Raw genomic sequence first — 19,922 nt, forward strand, 5'->3', positions numbered from 1 at the left:
ACGTTGTAAACAATCGGGAAATGTGTTTTTTCTGCATGGGCTGTTAGGTAGATTAGCATTAAGCTATTGAAATATACTAGCTGTTTCTAAGGGTTTTGTACGTTCGCGGCTAGTTAGCGAATAATGTGGCTTGTTATGTTGTAAAATGATAATTAAAGCCAGCTCAACTTTGGGTGTGATATGTTCATATGCCCAGCCTGGAGGACATTGCCACTTCTCGCTACCTCAGCAGAGCGGACAGTATCATAAAAGACACATCCCACCCCAGAAATGACCTGTTTGACCTGCTACCGTCTGGATGACGTTACAGGTCACACAAGTCCAGGACAAATAGGCTCAGGGACAGCTTCTATCCAAGAGCCATCACTTTACTGAACAATAAAAATAAATAGATACAAAATTTTTACAGTTCATTCATCACCACCCGCAATAATGAGAGCTGTGCAATACACTTCATGTGCAATATATACCATGCAATAGGGGTGGAACGGTACAAAAAACTCACGGTTCGGTACGTACCTCGGTACGGACCCTACGGTTCAGTACATTTTCGGTACAGTGCCGAAGGAGGCGTGTAGCGAGGTTCGAGCATATATAATAGATATCTGAATCCTGCCTCTTCTACAGTGGAATATGGGCGCATAGCAGATGCGATGTAAATTCCAATTGCTTCGGTAATTTGTTTTGCTCTGCATGTATTCGTATCCAGGGGTTGTTGTAATACATTTGGGAGACGTAATTGGTCGGGTCTTTTCATGGTTCTACGTATCCAGGGGTTGTTGTAATACATTTGTGAGACGTAATTGGTCGGGTCTTTTCATGGTTCTACGTATCTGACGGAGGTGTGTGGTGGTCAGTAGCTACGCCCCATGTCATGCTATCACGGCTGAAATGTTTCATCATACCACACAGACAGAACCGGCGCGTGTTTAATAAGTTAAACTTACACGTTGTCTCCTTCGTCTGCGGCGCGCTGCTCTCCTTTCTTCCTTCATGAAACGAAGAAGTATCGCCTGCGCTTGATCCTGACTCTCTGTGTGCTCTTCCAGCCTCGATGTTAGACGCCTGATGTGATGTCCGTGATTAATATCACCACCATGCAGACCATGAACACGGTGGCCTCCCCGGTCTTCATATTAGCTTCTTTGTGGTGTTTTGTCTTCTCTCGGGTTTTGTTTTGTTCAAATTGTTGTTGAATGTGGCGCTAAACGGCTAACGGCTAACACGTCACTGACGCGGACGGCTGCGCACGGCGCATCAGTCCCGACTCATGTGCGAATGCAGACTAAAACAGCTCCGCTGTGGAAGGACAGTTATCAGAACGAAATTCGAGTAGGACAGTTCTAATAACTGCGTTCTTATAACTACTCTGTCCGAAAGCGTATATCTCTACGGACCAATCAGAGCTTGAATGTGGCAGTGTTTAAATGGGTCCTGAAGGAAACTCTTGCAAAATAACAGTTCCGCGTTCAGAAAACTTCTGTACCGTGTGTATTCTGCGTGGAAATGCGCGTACCGAACCGTGACCCCCGTATCGTGACGGTTCGGTACGAATACATATACCGTGCCGGCCCTACAATGCAATATGTGTAAATTGATATTGACAAAGAAGAGTCTGATGCCTATGAAAAGCTTATCTTGATGAGCGTTCATGATGTGCGTCATGAGGCTCTAGCCTGGTTGCATGAAGTGAAATATGGAGTTGACGATCATCCAGATGTTGATGAAGAGTTAGACGTCACAAACCAAAATGATTTAGTCAATGAACCTCAAGCCGACACAAATGATGAAAATTCTGTGTCAGGATAGCTAGAGATGCTACAAGCTCTGCGAAAGAGGGAACAGGAAAACTTTGAAGTGCTGCTTCAACGCAACAAAGAGGAGTTTGAACTGGAACTCCAGCGAATGCATCACAAGGCCGAGCTAGATGCACAGATGCTACACAATGAACAAAAGAAGCAAGCCCTCACTTCAGATTTCTATTCTACACCGAGATGACAAAACCGTCACTTTCGCTAATATCTAGGGATTCAATATCACAATTGCTAGAGTTTTCAAGGCAGCAGTATCAAGTCCAAGTAGACTCTCTTAGGCTCCCACCAAGGGATATGGTCAAGTTTGATGGTGACCCCCCTCCAGTATTGGAAGTTCATGAGGCTTGTCACCACAATGGTTAACTCGTTTACACCAGTACACCGAAGGAAAGGCTCGAGATGCCATAAGTCACTGCTTATACAACCCCAATCCTAGTGCGGGTAGTAAGGAGGCACTTGAGCGACTAAGAACAAGATTCAGAAATCCTCATTCCATCTCACAAGCTTGGGTAGGAAAGGAGATAAGAGACAATGTGCAACTCAGAGACTTCGCAGACCAACTGAGAGGCTGTGAGGATACGCTTGCTGCCATGAAGTGTTAGGAAGAGCTCAGTGGTCGCCGCACATTGGTTGAGATCATTGGCAAGCTACCATAAGACCTCAGGGCCAAATGGTTAAAGGAGAACTCTGGTATTTTCAACATTAAGCCTCTTTTCTGAGTCGTCTGCAATGTTTTAGAACCCCCCCTCACCGCTTTTTTGATGTTTACTGCCGTCTCCGGTAGTTGCCTAATTTTGATTCTTCTCAACCTGCTTCAGAACGGCAAGTCATGCGCATGTCTACAAAGGTCCGTAAAAGCACAATAAACGTCCGTTTTCAAAATAATCAACTTACCGGAGTGGTTACTGGTGTGCACTGGTAATCCATATCAAATCTTGTGGCGAAAAATTGATCTGTTGTGTTTTATTTGGCAGCTTGTTCATGATTGCACTATTTTCTTAGCAGTGGCGGAGTAATATCAACGAACATCCAGTACAAAATGTCAAATAAAACACGACAGAAGCAACTTTTCACCACAAAATTTGATAAGGATTACCAGTGCACACCAGTAACCACTCCGGTGATTTGATTATTTTGAAAATGGACGTTTATTGCGCTTTTACGGACCTTTGTAGACATTTGCATGACTTGCCATTCTGAAGCAGGTTGAGAAGAATCAAAATTAGGCAAATACCGGAGACAGTAGTAAACATCAAAAAAGCGGTGAGGAGGGTTCTAAAACATTGCAGACGACTCAGAAAAGAGGCTTAATGTTGAAAATACCGGAGTTCTCCTTTAAATAAGAACTATGAAATTACAAAAGAAGAACATCTTCCGAGACTTGACGACATTGTCAGCTTCGTAGAGACAGAGGCTGAAAAGAGGTCTGATCCAGTCTTTGGTGGGTTAGTTAGCTATAAGAAACAGGAGAAACCAAACAATTTTACATTGACTACAAAGGGGTTCAAAAAACCTTTTCAAAACTACCCCACAAGTGTTAAGGCAGCTGCTGTTCAGGAGAACAAGTCTACACGTACCAAGCAACCAGCTAATCTAAAGTGTTCTGAAGTGCTCAGAGCGCCACTTCTTGAACCGGTGTCTAGCTTTCCGCTCACTATCTGTGCCAGATCGCCTCCTGTTCGTTCAGGAGAAAATCCTGTGCCAAAATTGTTTCATGATGGGGCACAACACTGAGGTCTGCACATGCCATTGGGTACGTAATGCGCCTGGCTGCGGACAGAAACATAACAAATGGTTGCAGCCTAACCACACGAGCAAACAGAATACTACAGAAAGTCAGGACGCCACTAGGGATGTACCGAAATGAAAATTCTTGGCCGAAACCGAAAACCGAAAATGAGGAAACCAAGGCCGAAAACCGAAAAACCGAAATAAATTATTATTCCAATTATTAGTACCATTACATTTATGGCTATGACTGTGTGCTAACCTCACTAAAAATCAAGGCATTGCAATTCAAAGAATAAATAAATCACAAAATTATGAAAATATTTATTTAGCACTGACATTACAACAATGCACAATATAAAATAACATGTTTAACTTGACCACACTCATGTGTACATTAAATAATAATGTACAGGCCTGTAACTGACTGGCCTACTTAAAGATTGTAAAATTGAATATGTTCTCTCATGAAAACACAAAGTGCATTTAAGTCAAGTGCAGTTTCTTTTGTCATATTTCTTGCATTGTCACTAACTATGGCATGCACTTTAGATCGGTCGATATGCATGGTGTTGAACATATTGGCGAATGCATCAGAAATGGCTGCTGCTGTATGTGACCCTCTAAACTCTTGTGAATTGAGCAGAATCTTTTGCAGCTTGAAATCTGTGTCGATCCACTGTGCAGTTAGACTAAGCATACTCGTGATGCTGAAGTCTGAGCTCCATATGTCGTTGTGAAACTGATTGTTGAAATATCAGATGCTATAAGCTCATGGACGTGAGTTGCAACAACATTGAACAGCTCAGGTAAACATACGTCTGAGAAATGTCGTCTACTCGGTATGGCCTAACGGGGCTCAATGTGCTCTATCAGCTTACGAAATCCCACGTCATCTACGACAGAACAGCTGATCATCTAACCTTCTAACGCAATGAATTCCATAATTTTTTCTGTAATGCCCATTGCCTTGGCACCATCACTGGAAAACTTTTTTGCCTTTTCAAAAACGTCCGCCAAAAACGTTGGCGTGCTCGGATTGACTTTCCTTCTCTGTGCAGCGTTCTTCTCATATTCTCGGGATGTTTAGATTTGAGGTGACAAATTAAACTCAACGTGGAGAAACTCTTTGAAGATGTACCCCCTCTAGAAATTTCAGCTTTACATGATTTGCAAATTGCTATCTGTTGGTCTTTCTCAGATACACTGAAGTACGTCAACACCGCAGACATGTTGGCCCGAGTGCTGTTCGCGGTTTTTGCTTGCGTCATCACAACATTCTGTTTCGGCCTTGTTGTTTCGGTGATAAAAGTCTTTCGGCCGAATATTTTCGGTGCATCCCTAGACGCCACTGATGACAGTAAAACTACCCAACAAACAAAACCTACCAGATCACCTAATGTCACTTGTGGATTTGCTGGAGCTGGAAATGGTAAGGTTTGCTTACCTATTGTTCCTGTTGTGGTTAGAAGCAAGGCTAGCAGCATCAGTTCTGTCACGTATGCATTACTCGATCCAGGAGCCAACACCAGTTTAGTGTCGGAAGAACTCACCAACAAACTCAAGATTAAAGGTAGGGTAGGAGATCCTGGATTTTGAGTCCAGCGAAGCTGCATTTTGAAAATACACAGGTAAAAAGTCCCAACCCTTTTCTTCACTTTCCCCCCAAGGCACGCCTCTAGAGTACATGAACGCGCACGAGCACGAAGGTGCACGAGCACTGTTCTGACAGCAAGCATCGATCGTTGCCGTATTTAGTTTATGCTAACTATACGTTTAATAATGCTAGGTGCTAGCCAAGCTGGCTCTAGTTTAGCTTCCTGCCAAGCTTCGTTCACGGAGCAGGGTACGCGCACAGGGGGAAGGAGGGGGGAGGGGGAGGGAGGAGCAGATTGCAGTTTGATAGACGGCATCAGTATCCAATCATTGTGAACGGACCGTTCACAATGATTGGATACTGTTTTTCCTAGATTGTATGTTCTAGAGGCCACTAAAACTTTTCATATTTGTGTCAAAACTTTTAATTAATTGGTTGCAATGGGGGTGTGAAGAGTATTTCAAGCAATATGTAAAAAAATGTTCCAGAAAAAGATCCCCTACCCTGCCTTTAAGGGCAAGCCTGCCAGGTTAGACCTTGATACAGTAGGAGGCAGTCGAAAAGGAATATTTACTCGAAGTGTGGACCTTGAGATAGACTCACTGCACGATGGCAGCATGTACACGCTTAATGGTGCGAGAACACTAAATAAGTTAAACATAGGACTTATCCGTCTAGCTACACCTGATGAGACGGCCAGATGGGATCACTTAGCAGACATCCCTATTCCCATTCAACTCCAAAGATGTGCACCTTGTTATTGGACAAGATGCACCACGTCTTCTCAGAACTGAAGAATATTGTGTAGGAGGAATAATGACCCATATGCTACCATAACGGTGCTCGGCTGGGCCATAAATGGACCAATTGATTACAAGGAAAGAAGGAAGGCCAGGGCCTACTTCCTCAAGTCCGATAATAGCATGCAAACTCAGGTAGAAAGGTTTTGGAAACCTGATGACCCCACACACAAGACCAATCTATCAATCAATGACCACAAAGTAATTAAACTCTGGGAAAATTCATTCTCCAAAGAAGGCTCACACTATAGCTTAGACATACCTTTCAAAAAGGAAACAGTGACATTACCAAACAACATCAACTTAGCAACACAGACTACGATTACTGGAACGCAGACTTAAGGCTGAGTTATACTTCTTTTAACTGCCCTTGCGTCTTGCGCTTGTGTTAATGGCTCGAGACGTTTATGCTTCATTTAGCTTTGCCGGCGCTTGCGTGTGCTGCGTGGCGATTCACCGCCAGGGCAGTAGGCGGAGAAAGTTTTTTTTCAATGACAAGCCTACTACAATGAAAGGAAATTCACCACCAGGACCTCTTCGGCAAGTCTCTCTTCGAGTGGATTCATCACATAATATATTATATATATTATGTCTATGGGATTCATGCTTCTTCTTCTCAGAGCTTTCTACCTTGGCGTTTGAAAACAGCGGTCTTTTATTAGGGGATGAAACTGGAAGATGAACACGCCGCCGGATGTGATGTAGATAGTGGCTTGTGCTCGAGTCCAGAGTGGCTACTCTATAGCTCTGCTCGCGAATGGCGTGAAGTTTAGAAAATTGAGGTGACACACGCAAGCACGCAAGGGGGGGCTTGCAACCGCGCAAGGGCTTGCGTTGCGTCTTGCGTTACCGACTATAAACCAGGCTTAAGAAAGAACGCAGACCTGAGAGAGAAGTATGTGGAGGCGATGAAGTCGACCATCGACAAAGGTTATGCAGAAGAGGTCTCAGCTTCGTCACTTGACCGCAGCGATAGCAAAGATCTGGTACCTCCCACATCACCCAGTGACTCATCCCCGCAAGCCTGGAAAGGTACGTGTCGTCTTTGATTGTGCAGCTAAGCAATGTTCCCTCTGAGCTGCTCGCAAATTCTTAGCGCACAAGAAAATCTATGAAGCGCATAAAATAAAATTCACCATAAACGTATTCATTAATATCTAATACTAGACCTAATCTAATCGAATTAATTAGACCAGTACTGTGTTTTTCTGTACTATTTTTCAATATATAACGCAGTGAGTGACAGGTGTTCAGCCAATGATACGGCTTATTTACGCTATGCAGCCAATCAGAGCATTCATAGTGCTCATAGTGCTTTTCTTTTTCGAGTGAGAAAGGTCTACTCTGCAAAACAAGGCTGCAAGCATGACTCTCACAGATAACATATAACATACTACACATCTCATGAACAACAAGATTTTTGTCTTTTTCATATTAAGTGAGCCAAATCGCTTATATTAAAAGTAAACTAATGGAAATTGCTGCTGTGATTTGATTCTTTTAATAAGCCATGTAACTTGCTATGATCCAAGGTTTTGAACAGGTGTGATACAGGTGTGTGGCCACAGCGTGCACATCTGATGCTGCTCACAGTGGTCCTCAGTGTGCTCAGGGAGCTGGTGCGTTTGCCCAGACACATGAAAAATTAGAGGGAAGGCAGCTAAGTATGATGGAGTATCCCTCAATGACGTCCACTATTTTTGCCTCCCTTCATATCAATGCAAACAGCCACCTAGCGATAGCTGCACCTGTTACGGTGTTTGCCGCTCGGAAGCAGGGGAGTGCTTCGTCTGCACTTCGGTCTGCACGGTTTACACAGCAGGCAGTGATACGAATGGAGAGAAAATAGGGCCAAGCGATGTGAGGTCTGACTTTTTCTGGAGGGAGGATTTTGTGATGCAAATGTATTACTCTTTTGAACGCGTATTGTTTTGAGAAGCAAAACGCTTTATTTTCGGGACCCTAGCAAACTAGCCGGACTACTTTCGTCAACGCCAAAACGAGGCTGGAACTCTGCTCACACGACGCAGCAGGGGCTAAGTAAATGTTCATAAATGATGTTGCTGATATGGGATGTCATACAGCTTCATGTCAGGAGAGGCGAACTATCCCTTTAACTTTGATATGAATCTTTGTTTGTTCTTTAGTTTTTTGTCAGTGTATTGTCTGTATGTTTTTATGATACCTGCCTGAGGACAACAGATGAAATTTAGCAACTGTGCTAACTCCGGCACATTTACATGGATGCTTTGCTGATATGTTGATTAATGTGCAGAGTCCTAACCAAATAAATAAGAAATAAAATAAAAACCTCCTCCACACTGACCTGTGGCCCGGTGGACCCAGAGGATGAGCCGGCTCTGTTGCTGGTGGAGGGGTTCGGCTCCGGGTTCGGCTCCTGCTCCTGCTCCTGGTTCTGCTCCATTCTGGTCCAACTGATGGAGTCTGCAACTGTCAGCACATACGATAAGATCCAGCTGTGGCGTGCAGCGTGTTAAACCACACCCACTTTTCTTCTTCTCTGTATAACCTTTCTGCAGTTTTTAACCATCCAGTCACATTCCATTAAACTTATTACTGTGCTTTTTATTTAAATCCCTGTGAACTTTAAAATGCTTCTTTAAAGACCCACTAAGGTCACAGTTCAAAATATTTGTAGCTTTTTGATCAAATTCAGAAAAAATATGTAATAATAACTCTGTAGACCGACACCCACTGTGTGCAATATCCCATAAATCTCATCTGAGTCAGTGGAACACCATCAACTTAAATCATTTTACGACATTAAGACAATGATCCTGTTTGAGGAAAGGGTCCCAATATCATCCCAAAGACTGATGTTCAGATTCTCTCCGTTTCTAAACCTGTTCTCATTTCCAGAACCTTTTTATCATGTGCTCAGTCCTTGTTGGTTCGTGGATAACAGAAATATTGGATATGTAAAGGAAAGTGAATAATGAAGCTTTCATGAGACACTTCTGAAGAGGACAGTCAGACTGTCTTTTAATGGGCTTCTGAGTGTAAATCTGAGAAATCAGACACTGATGCTGAGGAGAAATGGATTTCTACTGCTCCTGTGATAATTTCCTGGATCACCCACAAGTCTTTATAATAATGCTATGACTCCTCTTCACACAACTTAAACTCTTCATGTAATTAAAGGGTAACTCCGGGGCATTTGAAGCGCATTTCCATTGCTACAGGTTGTCAAATACTGATAGTAGGACACAGAGAGGTGCAAATCTGCGCTCCCTGTGTTGAGATCGCGCTGTTCGCACAGCGTGTCATGCGAGGCTAATACGTGGTGGCTAGGGGCAAGCGCTAACCTTTCCACGTAAAACAACAACTTGCACACTGCAGAAACGTCACACCACTTTATAAACCATCCGACAATAAAGTCACAAGCCTTACCATCAAAACCATATGCATGGTTCTCACATTACTGGCATGGGGACGTTACAAAACAACTTTATAAACAGCATGTCACTTACCGGTTGTTGGTATGCGCGCGCATGTGAAAGCCCAAAAGAGTCGATGGACGATAATCCCATATACAAAACAATTATCTTCTCTAGAAAAACTGCGTTCAAGTATTTAAAACATTACAACAATACATGACCAGTAATATTGTTGTAATGTTTTAAATTGTTGAACACAGTTTTTCTAGAGAAGATAATTAGAAATTTGTATGTTTAATTATACAAATTAGGCATTATCTCATTAAGAAGGACTGCTGGATCATTTCAGCTTGAACATTTTGAATGTAATGGAAGCTGTTGCACCAATAAGAGCACCTTGATCAAACAGAAAACCACATGGAGAAACACCACTACGGTTAAAAACCTGAAAAGAGAATGCAGGAGAGCTGAACGTAAGTGGAGGAAAACAAAGCTTCAGATTCACTCTGAACTGTACAAATAAAGCCCGCGTAGTTATAACAATGAGCTCTTTAGGAGAAGCTTAAAGGAGAATTCCGGCCATTTAACAAATATATCCCATCTGTTGGAGACCCAGGGAAGTTTGCCAAAGGGAAAACCGCAAGAAATTTTCATGCCCGCTGCGCAAAATTGTCCAATTGCGCTGATTTCCATGAAAGCGGGCTCTATTGGGCAAGCTTTAAACCTTTCCTGAGGCTCTTAACGTGTATCAAAATACTTTTGACCCAATTGGCTGTGGTGTCAGTAGCAATACAATTCAACCCAGGGGCTAATCATACCATTAGCTAGCACACATATGATATATTTTGAAAATTCAAAAACAGCGCACCTACCTCTCTCAGCTTCCGTGTTCCACAGGCGTGCGCTCAAATCGATCGCCGAAGTCATACACTATAGTATAGTGTATATATATATATATATATATATATATATATATACATATAGTATTCCAAAATTGTCTTTTTGTCCACCAAAAACGACCCTCGGGAACTGAACTACACATTGCCATGTTTGTTATTGTTTCCTATCAAACAGCTGACTCGTTTCAACACCCATATTTGCCGTGATGTCATGACGTGTCACATGACTGCTAGAAGGAGCGCACCTTCGCCCATTATTCAGCTGCGGGAGATAAGAACCCTCGGGATTTTATTGTTGTCTGTGCTAACTAATGGTATGGTTAGCCCCTGGGTTGAATTGTATTGCTACTGACACCACGGCCAGTTCGGTCAAAAGTATTTTGATACACGTTAAGAGCCTCAGGAAAGGTTAAAAGCTTGCCCGATAGAGCCCGCTTTTATGGAAATCAGTGCAATTGGACAACTTTGCGCAGCGGGCATGAAAATTTCTCACGGTTTTCCCTTTGGCAAACTTCCCTGGGTCTCCAACAGATGGGATATGTTTGTTAAATGGCCGGAATTCTCCTTTAAGCCACTCCTAAAGAAGAGAACTCTAGATGCCTCTATGGTGAACAACTACAGACCTGTCTCTCTTTTATATCTAAGATTATTGAGAAAGTTATATTTAACCAGCTCAACGACTTTCTGAATGAAAGTGGAAGTCTTGATAACTTTCAATCAGGCTTCAGACGTCATCACAGCACTGAAACAGCTCTGGTCAAAGTGTTAAACGACATTAGGTTGAATACTGATTCTGGTAATGTTTCAGTCCTGGTTCTGTTGGACCTCAGCGCTGCGTTTGATACTGTAGATCACAGAATCCTGTTGCACAGGCTGGAAAACTGGGTTGGACTTTCTGGAGCGGTGCTTAACTGGTTCAGGTCCTACTTAGAAGACCGGAGTTATTTTGTTACAATTGGCAGCTATGAATCTGAGCGAGTGGCCATGACTTGTGGAGTCCCCCAGGGGTCAATTCTTGGACCTCTTCTGTTTAACTTGTATATGCTCCCTTTGGGTCAGATATTGCAGAATTTTAACATCAATTATCACAGTTATGCAGACGATACACAACTTTATGGGTCTCTGTCACCGGACGACTGCAGCCCAGCAGACGTACTGTGTCAGTGTCTGGAGGAAGTAAACACCTGGATGAGAGAGACTTTTCTACAATTAAATGAAGACAAAACTGAGATCATTCTGTTTGGTAGCAAAGAGAAGAGGGTCAGCGTTGGTAAATAGCTTGAGACTCGGGACCTTACAATCACTAGCCCCTTTCACACTGCCGAATAACCCGCGTTTAATTCGCGAATTTAGCGTGTCCGCTATTGCGTTCACACTGCCGACCCGGGCTGCCGCGTCAACTCGACTCGCCTTTCGACCCGCGTCGGACCCTAGTCTTTTTGCCGAACCGAGTTTGGTGTGAACGCAATCGACATGGGTCGGACGTGGGCGTGGCGTGACGTGAGGAGTTTAAAAGACAGAATGGACAGCTGATTCAGAACAACAGCGACAGGTGAGGACAAGTTTTACTCTGTTTTAGCCTACATCAAGTTGGAGACATTTTTTAATATGGCCAACTGGGGAGACAAGGAGGTCCGCGAGCTCCTCAGCCTCCAAGCAGAGGACGTTATTTTCCGCCACATTTCGGGGACGGTGAAAGATGGACCTCTGCTGCAAGGGCTGTCGAGAAAGATGGGAGAGCGCGGTTTCCCACGCTCCGTAAAGTAACATCTCCATGAACTGCATATACAATTGCATAAACGATATCGCAAGGTGTCCCGCCATCGTTTGTTTGAAAAATTTGATGCAGACAGGTGTATTTAACCCTACCTCCGACGCATGGCTTATGACTACGTCATTGTACACGCCCAGCATTTTATGTGTTTCGTGTGACGCTCTGCCACTAGGCAACGCCCCCTGAACTCGGCTTCAGGCGACACGGGTCACCCTGACACGCCAAGCGTTCACATTGCTCGACGCGGGTCGAAGGTGCAATTTGGACCCGCTAAGATAGCGAGTCTCAGTGTGAAAGGGGCTACTGACCAAGGTGGTAACCTCGGAGTATTCACAGACTCAGATCTGACTTTCAGCAGCCACATCAAAGCTGTCACCAAGGCAGCTTTTTACCATCTCAGAAACATCAACAGAATTAAACGTTTCCTCTCCCAAAAAGACCAGGAGAAACTCATCCATGCATTCATCTCCAGGAGACTCAATCACTGTAATGCTCTTTTAACTGGACTTCCCAAAAAGAGCATTAAACATCTGCAGCTCATCCAGAACGCTGCTGCTAGAGTTTTAACCCGGACTAAGAGATCTGAACACATCACAGCAGCTTTAAAATCTTTACTCTGGCTTCCAGTCAGTCACAGAATAGATTTTAAAAGCCTGCTGATGGTTTACATATGTGATCTGTTCAGAGAATATAAACCCAGCAGAGCTCTCAGATCCAAGGACTCAGGTCAGCTGGTCCAGTCCAGAGTCCAGACTAAACATGGAGAAGCAGCATTTAGCTGTTATGCTGCAAACAAGTGGAACAAACTGCCAGTGGAGATTAAACTTTCACCAAATGGAGACATTTTTAAATCCAGGTTAAAAACATTTATTTTCTCATGAATCTGTGCATGAAATCTGCACGATATCTTTGAACTTATCTGGACTGTTGCTTATTTTTAAATTCATCTAAATTATTTTATTTGTTACTCTTTATATTCTTTTATGTATTTTTAATGCTTATTACACTCCCTGCTGCAATGCTTTTATTTTATGTGAAGCACTTTGAATTGTTTTGTACATGGAATGTGCTACAAATAAATTTGATTTGATTTGATTTTGATAAACTGAAAATAGCTTTACAATGCAAAAATCGCAGAGATGAGATAAGAAACAATAAAATGTCCAAAATAAATCCAGGAAGAACACAGTGTTTGAAACAAGACATTCAAACAAATTGTTGCTGAAATAAGATTTAACAGCTCTCTTAAAGAGCTAAGATCAAACACACAAGCAGAGTGTTTAGGATATTTGCTCCTTTAATTGAAAAACCATCTGAAAAAATGTTCTACAAATTGAAACTTTATATTTTCCACCTGAAGCAGGACTGAGATCACACAGACCATATGACATAGGTTAAACTATCAGGATTGAATAGCACCTCCAGACAGTCAGACGTCAAACAATTTGTTATCATCTTAAAGTATTAAAGGTTAGCCTTTATTGTTATTAGGAGATATTAACTTGACTTTAAAAAAAATGAGCTGCTCTAAATAATTCTCCTCTGCCTCTTTTCACCAATTCTGAGTTAATAGTTATCATCAATATTTAGATTTAAACTCATTAAACCATTTGACTATTTAACTCAATCATTTAACTATTTAACTGCAGCAGATCTATTAAACAATTAATATGCCCTCCTAATAAAGCAGCAAAGTGCTTTATAGAAGTTTAAATAAGTTAGGGTATTAGGAGATTAACAAAAACACAGCTGCAGTGAGGCTGAGTCATCACAAGACAAGTCAAGGTTTGTTTTTCTAGCGCATTTAAAAACAGTGAGCAGAGAGCAGCTTGGTGAGAGCCCAACAAAATCTATGCAGACACACAGTTAACTTGGGCTGAAGCTCTCCTTATGATGTTATTTAACCTGAGATTTACTCCAGATGCCACCGTGAATGCTGTCAAGTTGTCCCACATGAAGCCTGGACAGGGAGAAGATGCCCTGTCCATACCCTGTTTTACCACAGTATGAACACTTGTGTGAATATGAGAAACAACTGAATAAAGTCAACAAACGTAACTAGTCCTCTCCTCTGTGGACGGGACCATACAAGGTAGCAGAAGCTCCATCAGATTGTGTAAAGAAAAAACTGAAATAAAACTGGAGTTTTAAGATGCAGCTGCAGCCGGATGTGTCACACCGTCAGATGTCCGGCTGCTTGGTTCTGCTGGACCAGAGGTCCGTAAAATGAGCTGAGTTATGGATGGAGACTGCATCCGTACAGAGAAGTGGAATAAAAACTTTGTTTTTCAATTAAATTTGTGAATAATCGCGATCTCAATGTTGATTTTATTTTTTGAAAAATGCTCGAGATTATCACGACAGGCTTCAAGCGGAGGATGTAAAAGCCGTTGAGGCCAGTGTTCGAATTACGGGGGGTACCGGGGGGTCTGACCCCCCCGATTGAGACTTGATACCCCCCAAATGGGACTAAATTACACTTTTGGGGGGTACTGGAAAAATGGATATATTATTAAAATCAGGTGTTGAAAATGTCTTGTTACTTAGTATTTTTCAATGTGTACTATGAATAACCAAATAAAATGCGTTTTGGAACACCCCTTCAATGGACTGTACCACCAGCGGGCGTTTCGCATGTTCGCAGGCAGCTCGCGCATAGTCCAAAAACATCGGCAGCACTAAGATGCAGGGTTTTGATGCCCGTTAAAATGATGTTTGAGATGCGAGCGCGTGGAATTACGCTGTCAAGGTGGAGGTTTCCCGTGATTTGTTAAATGAAACCAACAAATCAGACTAATATTATCTCAACTTTAAAGCACTGAACTTACAAACACTCAAGACAGGTGACCGCCCTTCCCTTTCTCCCATGAGAAAGTTAGCCTAGGACTACATCAGAAGATTTCCATCGAGTCAACATGCACAAGTAGTCTCAGTTCAAAGACAGAGGCAGACTGCTCTAATCCAGAATACACCAACCAACATACTTGATGTCAGAAAATAAAGTACAAGGCTTATCATGTGTTTAAAGCACAATTGGAATAATATAATTTAACTAAGTTAGAAGAAGGCAAATGGATAGTGTGACTCCACCAAGCAAGAAGCAAGGATAGCTGTGTCGAGCAAGGAGGCAAAAAGGATAGCATGCCCACAAAGAGGTAGGAAAAATGGGATTCCTTACCATATGTCCGCCGTGACAAATATAAGATTAATCATAATTTTGACTGTGTTTGAAGCCATTTCATGTAGCAGCTAGCAGTATACCATGACTAGCACCACCTGGCTGTCTGATAGCACTTTTCAATCTCAAGAAAAGCGCACACTGTTTACAGCGGACATTACAAGCTATGTTGAATTTGGCAGTTGTAGTCTGATAATTTACAGCTTGATTCTGTATGCGTCATTGGGTTCACTTTGCTGATTGACATTTCTTGATTGCGTCTCATGGGCACTACATAATGTAGGCTAGTTGCTAGTTTGCTAGTGGGCTTTTGGTAAGCCATACAGCTGGTTGAAGTTGGGTAGTTGCTAGGTTTAATATTCATGTATTATTCTGCATGTGTTGGTTCTGCTGCTGTGCTTGTTGCTAACTGGAAAGTTAGCAACGTCCTGCTGCAGCAACGTGTATGAGACAAACTTTGGCTAGGTGGTTGAACTTGACAGTGCTGCGTGCAGAGTTGAGCTGAATTCACCTGCGCAGCCCGGATTTTGCAGGGTTGCCAGATGATTTCCAAACATGCTCAAACCCCGCCTGTAGGCACTAAATCTAAACTAAACCAGTCTAAACTGAATTCTATTTATTTCTATGGCCATAGAGCCATATACAGATACAGAAAAACTCGTCCAATACCCATTTTTACCCGCAGACGGTCATCCAAAATAGCCCAATCTGGCAACACGGAGTTTACGGAGACGAGTGCTCTGATGTGATCTTCCTGCGAACGTGGTCACTTGGTTCATCTGAGGCTCTAGCAGGGAGTTTGCAAATGATAACGTATTGTTGTGTTTGCATATCATGATATTATCATGATTTTTTTTGGGGGGGGGGGTGACGTCATCAATTGATCCGCAAAAAGTCCGACCCCCCCGAAGCCCAGTGGATAATTCGAACACTGGTTGAGGCTAACAGAAACTGGATTCAGGATGAGGCCCGTTACAGCCCAACAGAACCAGAGCGGAGCTCAGAGCTGCAGCCCTGTTCCTCCACACAGCCTTACTTACCCACTCTGTGGAGCTTTATTTGCGGTTTCCAGCTGATATCCAGCAGTCTGCTCTGACGGCCGATCTCTTCCTTGTACTGGACGATGGTTTTCTCAAACTCTGAGAATATTTCTTCGGCGGCAGGAGTTAGTCGCTGGCTGATAAACTCTCTCAGATGCTGAACTGAAGACATTGTTGCTGCTCACACTCAGATATTCAGCTAAGACACGCTAACACACCGTCCAGCAGCTGAGTCCCACACAAAGAAAACTGACGGGCGGCTGCGGTGTTTGCTTCCGGTGTCACAGGGTGGAGTTCCGGTCCAGAGGTCCTGGCTACAGACCTTCACCAGAGAGTCTCTATTATGAGCTGTGCCACAGCCCTTTTACAGACAGCCGTTCCACTTCCTATTCGCCCCATTATAAAAAATTTGGCTGCAGTTCAGTTGATTTTCTCTGGGGGCGCTGGCGAGCGAGTGCAGAATGACCATTTTCCATAGGGCTGGCGCTAATAACTCAAAAAATGTCCCCGTTAGCGACTGAAACCTGAAAATATTACTGTGATTTCTGACAGAGGGATGTAGATTTATATCAAAAGTACAATAACCTGGGAGTTATATCTTTCTGTTTTCTTACAGGTCTGGCATTTGCGAGTCAGTCTCCGCTAGCATTTTGCTAACGGAATCTGAAGAACGCACGGCAGATTACGACCGGCTGCTTTACGGCACTCGTCCACTGTGCCAGAGTGCTAACCTGGTGCTGCTAACAACAACCAAAGTTAAACCAGAGGCTAGTCAGAGAGTATGTAAAAGGGATGTGCTGAAATCTGTAACTATTTGAGCTAACACCTCTCTGCTAGCTCAGCGCTGGGACTGACCATGCCGTAAAGTGATGCCACATGCGTGACGTCACTCGTGAGGCAATACTGACAATAAATGTGTATTTTTAAAAGATCTAGTGAGTCTAAAAAAAATCAAACCAAGTGCCGTTTGAAAGGATAATTTATCCTGCCTTTAGGAAAATGAAAATAAAAAAATATAAAAAATTCTATCCAAAGCAATGGCTGGATCTAAGGTGGATTTCATAGTACCACCATAGAGTTCGGCGTGCTCTGCACTGCTTCGTTGGCGCCCCTAGAGTGCAGTACCACCCGGAAATAGCCGCCAGTTTTCCCTCTCCTTATAATAGAGACTCTCTGGCTGTGCCTCCACTGTTAGGCCCGGAAATGCACGGCATATATTTCAAAATAAAATCACGAATGCACTTCCGGTTGAATCGTTTTCCTCACAAATTAATTAATTAGTAAACAGTATGACATAAAATCTATCAATTCCCGGTCTATTGTGTATATTGTTTTCATTTGTATAGTAAACTTTTGTTTGGTCAGTGCACATTTTCTCTTAAACTATTACTCATATTCATAAGCCAACATCTCATAAGATGCCAAAGGCCTATACATTTTATTGTGTACTATAGAGTATGTCACTGCTCTTTCATTATAATTTAATTTTGACTTTATTGGACTGCTCTTTTTCTATACATTTGTTTCAATTAGTTTTTCTGTTGTATTTTTCTGTAAATTTATTCTTAACGACCATAAATTTCATGTTTGGTTCTTTGTCTATGCTAATTATGTTGATGTGCTGCTGGAACACCTTAGTACCACTAAATACTGCCCTAACTCTTGATATCTACAGTATAATCCAAGTCAAATTATTAAGTGATCAATGAGAAAACATAAAAAACATACCAAGTCACAACATGATCAAATGTTCTTGGGTTGTCTGTGGCGTAGTGGGTTAACCAGGCGCCCCATGTACAAAGGCTACAGTCCTCGCTGCAGCTGGCCCTGGTTCAAGTCCCGCACCGAGCAGTCCTTTGCTGCATGTCTTCCATGTCTTAATCATTTACAGATCTCCCGGATACTGTGCAAGTTTTATTGATGATTTTTCTGAATCATTGTCTGTTATTTCGACTGATTTTAACCATTTTATCTTGACCGGGGATTTTAACATTCTCATAGATAATATAACGGATGGTAATGCCAAAGAATTTTCTTCTGTGCTGGACATGTTTGGTTTGTGGCAACATGTAACAGAACCAACCCACCTTCGAGGTCACATACTGGACCTTATTTCTAAAGGTGTTGATATTTCTTCTGTTGTGGTTACTGAGTTGGCCTTGTCTGCCCATTTTTGTATTTAATTTGATTTACATATTACTCGGAATGTTCAAACAACCAGCTTCTCAGTTAAGAAGAGGTACATTAATGAGAAAACAAGTGCTCAGTTTAGGGAGGCCATAGCTATGTTACCAACAATGAGCGCAGAGTCGGTTGAAGGAATGCTGGATCATTTTAACTTGAAAATTTTTAATGTAATGGAAGCTGTTGCACCGATAAGAATCAAGAGCACTTTGATCAAACAGAAAACCGCATAGAGAAACACCACTACGGTCGAAAAACCTGAAAAGAGAATGCAGGAAAGCTGAACGTAAATTGGAGGAAAACAAAGCTTCAGATTCACTATGAGCTGTACAAAGAAAGCCTGCGTAGTTATAACAATGAGCTGTGCAAGGCCAGACAGCTGCATTTATTTGAAATGATTAGTAAGAATGTCAACAATTCTCGAATTCTGTTTGCTATGGTTGAAAAACTCACAAATCCTCCTAAACAGTCAAACCCAGAACTCCTCTCCACTGAGAAATGCAACGAATTTGCCAACTTTTTTAGCCAAAAAAATCAAAACAATTAGACAAAACATTCACGCAACACAGACAAACAAGAAAACTAATCTGTGTCTAAAACCTAGAAATAACTCTGACGTTATGTCAAAATTTAATATTGTTTATTTAAAAATCCTAGAGGAAACAGTTCGGCAGCTGAAATCAACAACTTGTTCTCTGGACATAATATCATCCGACTTTTTAAAAACTGTTTTTACCTCAGTAGAAAGTGATCGAATAGGTAACAGCTCACTGGCATCAGGCCTTTTTCCCAAGTCACTAAAGACAGCTGCCATTAAGCCACTTCTTAAGAAGAGAACTCTAGACGCCTCTATGATGAACAACTACAGACCTGTCTCACTTTTATATCTAAGATTATTGAGAAAGTTGTATTTAACCAGCTCAACGACTTTCAATCAGGCTTCAGACGTCATCACAGCACTGAAACAGCTCTGGTCAAAGTGTTAAACGACATTAGGTTGAATACTGATTCTGGTAATGTTTCAGTCCTGGTTCTGTTGGACCTCAGCGCTGCGTTTGATACTGTAGATCACAGAATCCTGCTGCACAGGCTGGAAAACTGGGTTGGACTGGAGCGGTGCTTAACTGGTTCAGGTCCTACTTAGAAGGCCGGAGTTATTTTGTTACAATTGGCAGCTATGAATCTGAGCGAGTGGCCATGACTTGTGGAGTTCCCCAGGGGTCAATTCTTGGACCTCTTCTGTTTAACTTGTATATGCTCCCTTTGGGTCAGTGTCTGGAGGAAGTAAACACCTGGATGAGAGAGACTTTTCTACAATTAAATCAAGAAAAAACTGAGATCATTCTGTTTGGTAGCAAAGAGAAGAGGGTCAGCGTTGGTAAATATCTTGAGACTCGGGCCCTTACAATCACTGACCAAGTTGGTAACCTCGGAGTGTTGACAGACTCAGATCTGACTTTCAACAGCCACATCAAAGCTGTCACCAAGGCAGCTTTTTACCACCTCAGAA

Source organism: Odontesthes bonariensis, chromosome 11 (assembly GCF_027942865.1).
Source record: "Odontesthes bonariensis isolate fOdoBon6 chromosome 11, fOdoBon6.hap1, whole genome shotgun sequence".
In the NCBI taxonomy this organism is placed as follows: Eukaryota; Metazoa; Chordata; class Actinopteri; order Atheriniformes; family Atherinopsidae; genus Odontesthes; species Odontesthes bonariensis.